Genomic DNA, 7,040 nt, shown 5'->3' with positions numbered 1-7,040 from the left:
GGGTGGGAGGGGGGTGAGAGAGGGAATGGAGAAACTCCAGAGAAAATAAATGTCAGGGCAGGAGTCGGAGGGAATCGGGTAGGAGAAACGGCAGTAACATCCCAACTGAGAAGGGGAGCAGCATAAAGAAGAGCATTGCGTGCGAATTCTCCTTTCCACCTTCTTCCACTACTGCTGTTTTTGCTGCTGCTGCTGCTGCTGCTGCTCCTCCTCCTCCTCCTCATCCCGCACCTCATCCCGCACCTCATCCCGCACCTCATCCACGACACGCTCTGCATTACTCTTTATATTTTTGTATCCGAATGACTAAAACGGCGCTCCTCGAATTCGAACAATGCATGGCGCATTGTCTTTATTGGCTGGCGCTGCCGTCGCTCCCTTTTAAAGTGACAATGCGACGCGCCATTATTTTGCGCCAAGTTGGACGACGTCGGCTAGGAGATGCCGCCGCTCGGGTAAATGGGAACGATGGAGACGTGCCCTTTTTTTTCTCTCTCTCCCTCTCTCTTATTTTCGGAAAAGCACAGAGGAGGAGCCTTACGCACGGTTAACCACGAAGGACAAAAGGAGGATGCGAGTTTGATAGTGCATTACCCTAGGTATAAATAAATATTTGCTTCGGGCCTCGTGGGCTTGGTGGTGGTGGTGGTGGTGGTGGTCGTGACGGTGCATGTACGTTGTAACCGAGCGATCCAAGGTTTCCTAATTGCGGCGATGGGCTCTTCGCATGCGTAGCGACGCCATTTGACACAAAAAGCTATCGGCATTTTCGTCGCTTACGAAAGATTAAAATCTATTGCGTTGCATTGCATTGCATTAGAGATGGAGGTGATTTATAATCGTAAGGATCGTTTATTTGCATTGTACACCGGTTGAGGTTATCTCGATAAATAAATCCAACAGGTGTATAGGAGAAGCGGTGAGAAGCTTTGATGGGTCGAGTCAAGCGAAAGAAAATTTCTTTAATAATCGCTGTGCTTTTAATGGAAATCGCTTGCGCTCTTAATGAACAATTAATCACTAAGTCGCTCGAATTATGAATAATATCTGTAATTTGTGATAAAGCCTTTTCTATAAAGTTTACACAGAGCTATTAAACATGTGCGTGTGCGCGCGCGCGTGTGTGTCAATTGCTAGCTGTGTATTAGATAACTTTAACGCCAGCTAATTCAATCTGTAATCTATCGATAATCTTATTAAACTAGGCCGTTTGAAATTGAATGATGAAAATTTCGATCGCTCCACTGGAATACGTTTTATAATACAATAATTTCACCTTGTAAGCCGTAGGAAACATTCTCACATCGATCTAACGGGCCAATAAGATAATCCCAAAAAAGAAATAAAACAGATGAGAGGGATAGAGTGACAGATGGAGGGGGGGGGAGAAAGAGAGATAGAGATAGAGATAGAGAGAGAGAGAGAGAGAGAGAGAGAGAGAGAGAGAGATAGAAGCGGTGCGAACGGAACAGAGGGGAAAAGAAGGATAGTGAAAAAGGGAGGAAAATACAGTTCAAGCCTAACTGAAATAGCCTATGATTTATGATCGCCCGCGGTCTATATAAGGTCGATATTGCATAAGACTCTGGAGGCTCCGAGTTAAAATGGAAAATGAAAGAAGACGGCGCGGGGATTTATATCGGAAAGTCGAGGACGAGAGAGAGAGAGAGAGAGAGAGAGAGAGAGAGAGAGAGAGAGAGAGAGAGAACTGCGAACGACGATTTATCGCGGTGATGCGCTGGTTTTCTAATCCGAAAAGCATGCAGGCGGCCAAACACGGAGGGAGGGGGAAAAAGGAGGCAACCCCTTGGCATGTATGAGGCGCGAGCACGGCCGAGGATTAAAAATAACACGACAGTCCGGGGTAGGAACACTGCCCCCGCTCTCGAGTAATTGGATCCGGCGCGAGCTCGTGTCAGGTTGTATCAAGAGGGAGACGAACGACGACTATTCCTCCACTCGATACCGTCGCTTCCTCCTCGGCCTCGCTTTTTCGTGCCGTCCTTTTACCCTCCTTCCACCACCCATTTCCCACCAATCTACCCTTTGGCTTTTTCATAGCGCGACTTTTATTAAATTATACGATGGAGAACGGCGTCTTTCCGGGATTCCGCGTCTTTCGCCTTAACAATGGCCGGGACAAGGTGGGAGCGATCGCCGTCGAGACTTCCTGCGGTTCAACGGCGCGCGTTCAACGCCACCGTCAATCGTCGTCAACAATTGATGACACGTTACTTTAATTGCATATCGAAGCACCGTCCCGTCCAATTGATGACACGTTACTTTAATTGCATATCGAAGCACCGTCCTCGAGCCTTTATTGTCTTTGTTGCAAAAATCTTGAACGGATAATGCCAGAATTTCCCACTTTACCACGCATTTTACGATTCTCTGGAAATTTTACCCTTTATAATATACGTCAAAATTAAATGTAAATACGTTTTTCTCGATTGTAACGAACGGAACTTGCCCTTTCTCATGTAATTCGCTGCTAAAACAGTTTGAAATCTCGATTGAAATGCCGCGTAATGAAGAAAAAACCATACTTTATGTACACAATATGTTCAATTTACTAGCTAAAAGTCAGTGGATAATAAAATGAAAAAAAAAGAGTAAAAAAAGCGCAAACATCGATTGAATTTCATAGTAATTCAGTGCTCACATATTCATACAGACCTTCTTCTTGCTAATGTAATTAAACACGGCAATAAATAATAAATGTAAATTTATTCGTTAAAGAAAGAAAGAAAGAACAAAAAGAAAAAAAAAACTTGGGTTCCATTGACTATGCCCGTACGTAACACTGCAACTTACCTGAAATGCAAGTGAAAAAGACAAAAAACTTAATAAATAAATAAAACAAAAATCAATAATATATGTACGAAGGAGGAGAAATAAGTAAATAAATAATTAAAACTAATAAAAAAGAAAAAAATAATTAAGTAATGCAAATTATCTTGAAAATTGCAAGAAACGACAACGTCGTACTAACGTTTATCTAACGGATGCTTCAATTGATTATTTTGCCCAAAAAGGCATTGAAATTATACATTAATGGTTTATCATATATACGTGTATTATTAGTAAGAGACCTAGTCGCAGAAGGCAAATATAAAGTCCATTCCCAGTAATAGATTACGACTATCAACAAGGCATTAATCGATCAAATGATCTTCATGAACGTCGAGCCAGTTATTAATCTCGACAAGATAAATCTCCCTTTTTCCCTGTTGGGAATCGCTTCTACTATTAACTTAAAGGCGCGGTAGATTTAACAAATTCTTTAGCTAACTTTTTTTTTTCTCCCCTATTCCCCCTTCTTCTTGTTCTTCTTGTTCTACTTCTTCTTCTTCTTCTACTACTTTATGTATTTCATTCTTGCCAACTGTTCCTCCATCGGTTCCTTCGCTCCATCATATCTTCTAAATTTACTTTGTGTCTGCCCTTCAACTTCATTTCATCCTTCCTTACAAATAGATGCATCAACAATGCACCGGGAAGGGTATATTATTACTTTATAAAAATAAAAGAAAAGACAATTAAAGATCTATATCGCCCCTAATTGGGGCATAAAAATTATTTTGAATGGCGAATAATATTTAATGGCAATGCTCCTTTGTGATTTATACTACAGTAACAGTCATCCTAATGGTCCTTCTTCTTTCGTTTCTCCCTTTAAAGCATTAAGGATCTTTAATGCCATTCATTGCCAAACATCGTCCTCGCTCGTTGTATTGGCAAATTTATTGTCTTACCTGTGGTGTGGAAGGATTATCGTTCGACTCCTGGATGCCAGTTATTTCTTAACGAATTATAAATTGTATCGTAAAATTAATGAATATTCCAGGGCACACTCTAGCTGTAAATTACCATACTTCGATGTTCGGGGCATTAAATTTTATACGCAGTTAAATTAATCGGATGATGGCCAAAACGGCCAAAGAGATTTAATCGATCGATTATTTATTTTAACGACTTTGCACGTGCAAGCAGCAGCAGCAGCAGCAGCACCCGCCGCCGCAGCCGCCGCCGCCGCAGCCGCCACCGCCACGCATGCCACATAATCCGAATAGTTCTCCAAACTAATTTTTACCATTAATGATAAACAAAGGACGGCTGAGAAAGAAGTCTTTCGAAATCCTGCCCCTCCATTCCCTACAATGTTACTTTTCAATCTCTTTATCGCAGCATCCCGATTCCCTTATCCACTTCATTAATCGTCTGTTCGCCTTTATTATTATGTATCTAAAATGCATGTTCTCAAACACGTCAGCACCGCTACACATTTTCCTCCCACTTTTTCGTTTCTCTTTTCTTTATCTTTTTTTTTTTCATTTTTTTGTTACCATACTCTTTCGGGACCTCTTTAATGGCCGACACATCAGACAGACATATCTAAGCACTTTAGAGATATGCATTGGATAACTATAAATTTTTACACTTCCAATAGTCGAGCGTATTCGTCGGTCTCTTTTATTCGAGATTTTAAAGACCGGTAGTGATCGACTTTTTCCCGTTATTTTAATCACGATACCAGCTGCTCTTTGTCCAAGCATACATTAAACGTGAATTTTCACCGTTACTTCCATGGACTCTAAGTAGCCGAAAAAGAAAGTGGCGGGAGGGAAAAAAGGGCAGGGCGGGGAAGAGTCGCTCGTTCGGTCGTTGCTATTCACCGCATTTTTCATTTCCTGACACTAGATTCACCATCTAAGTAATGGTTCGTTAAAGCTTTATTATTTATTACAACTCGCGAGATATCGTGATTCAAAATTTCTTAGGCTGAGCGCACTTTTCCAAATGCTCTCCATCTCCATGCATTAGAAATGGAAGAGTACGTTTCACACTCAACAAATGGATCATCGACTGTACACACGCGCGCGCGCACACCAGCATTATTGTCTATTCCCAATCAAAGATATATCGTTTAAATTAATGTATCATCCTTACGTATACTTTGCTCTACCGGTTTTTATGCTCGATCATCTAACAATCATTTATCAAGCAATTAAAGCTATATCTTCGGCAATTGGCTTCCAGCAGCCACGACAACTCGCCCAAATAAGTAATCGCGCAAATCGACTCGCCCTCGTCGGGAAATATCGCCGAAGTAGCACTTGCTGCAAAATTGTCAAGTTCGATTGTCGGCCGCGATTTTCTACTCGATCGCCGCTTTTGACGAACGATCAACCGCCACGTCACAACGTCCAATACTTCATGTACCCACGAAGCTTTCGTTCGTCGGCGAATTTCCGGAGGTTGAACGCGATTCCAGGATGGATGCGTGACTCTGTACCTCCTGCTGTGGCCTCTTTCAGCTCCCTTTTTATTGGTCATGATTGAGGCCGGATGTTTGTGTGTGTGTGTGTGTGTGTGTGTGTGCGCGCGCGCGCGCGCGCGCCGGGGGGAGGGTATAAGGACCGATAAGGAAGATCTCGCTCGGTTGTTGTCAGACTGCGAGGACCGTGGGGGAGGGAAGGCGTTCTACGAACGCTGCAGGCATTGTCATTGGGGGTCGTCGAGCGCCGCTTCTTTCTTTTCCAAGCGGTCGACGACGAGGATGCAGATAATCTCGAGGATGTTGGGTTAAATTGCGCGTGTTGCCAAGAATAATTGACATCGTTAGAGCTGCATTTTAGTGGACTCTACGGAACTCGGCGCTGCAGCTGCACACCAAAATCTTATTATTGCTCGCGGAGTTTGTGAATTATTGTGGCTTCTCGAAAATTACACGGACACGCGCGCGCGCGCGGGCGCTCTCGGATCGTTACACAACTATAAAAGGGTATGCGTGCGCGCCCGCGCGTGTTCACGTCTGATAAGAAATAAGCGATTTGCACAATCTTCGATGGGACTTGTTGTGAATAATCCAACTGAAAATTCGAGTACTTTTTATCGGCGAAATTAAGGGATAAGAGCAACGAGGATGCGCTATTTAGTTTGAAAATCTTTTGTTGCCTTAAATGCAGCTAGTCGAATCTCGTGCAATTTCACGTTGAAAACAAACAACAACAGCAAAATAGTCGATGTTCGACTTGAAGATTTCAAGGAAATTTCAAAACTTTTGCGCAATGTCTTAGTTGGAAAATTGATCGTTTACCGATTGTCCATTAAAATTCCCCGATTTAAATTGTTTATTAAAAAAGCGATTTTTATATAACGGTTTTTGTATGCTCTTAGGCACTAGTTTTGAAGGATGAAATAACTCATAAAGTCACGATTCATAAAGTTTCAGCAGACTCTCAACTATTCGACATCGTTAGAATGTCAGAAAAAGGGCAAATCCGTATTATACGATTACGATGATGGTTGAGCTCTCGAGACGTTAACAAAACAAGATTTTGAAGGAAATTTTTGAGGAGCAGCTCGAGGAGCTTGGATCGCCCAATTTTAGAAATATCGTGCCAGTACCTCGCGATAAACATAAAATAAACAAAAATCTTTCACCGAGCTCGCAATTTTCCTCTCAATAAACTCGATGCGCACATTTGCTTCGCAAAAGAATATTCATAAGACAATTGCCCCGTGGTGCGTCCAAGTCCTTTTCCACATTGCAGTCGCGCTTTTCTTTGTCTCGCTCTACACAATTGACTTTAGCAGGCGCAAAAGGAGCTCGTGGGTGACGATGATAGCCGTCGCTACCGCCATCGCTACCGCCGCCATGAACTGCGAGTCCTCGTATGCGAATACTCTTCACAAATGCACTCGTATGGAAAATACTCTTCTCGACCCTAGTCATGCGTGCGTACTTTTAGCGCAGACAGAGAGAGAGAGAGAGAGAGAGAGAGAGAGAGTTGGGCCAAAAGTGACGAGGAGGAAAACAACTGATGTAACTTATCGAGGAGAGTACATATGTGAAGGGAATTGGAAGGATCAATTATCCGAACGGATTGAAAGACAATTTTAACTTATTCGTTTGCCATTGTTGCGCAATAGCCAAAGAAAATCAACAGGTTAACGATTGTCTTTAATATTATTTGTTGGTATTCGCCTAATATCGATTCTCATTACTAAGTAATTTTAATATTTTTACTATATGA

Source organism: Ceratosolen solmsi, unplaced genomic scaffold (assembly GCF_000503995.2).
Source record: "Ceratosolen solmsi marchali unplaced genomic scaffold, CerSol_1.0 scaffold3, whole genome shotgun sequence".
Taxonomy (NCBI): domain Eukaryota; kingdom Metazoa; phylum Arthropoda; class Insecta; order Hymenoptera; family Agaonidae; genus Ceratosolen; species Ceratosolen solmsi.
This window is presented reverse-complemented; position numbering follows the sequence as displayed.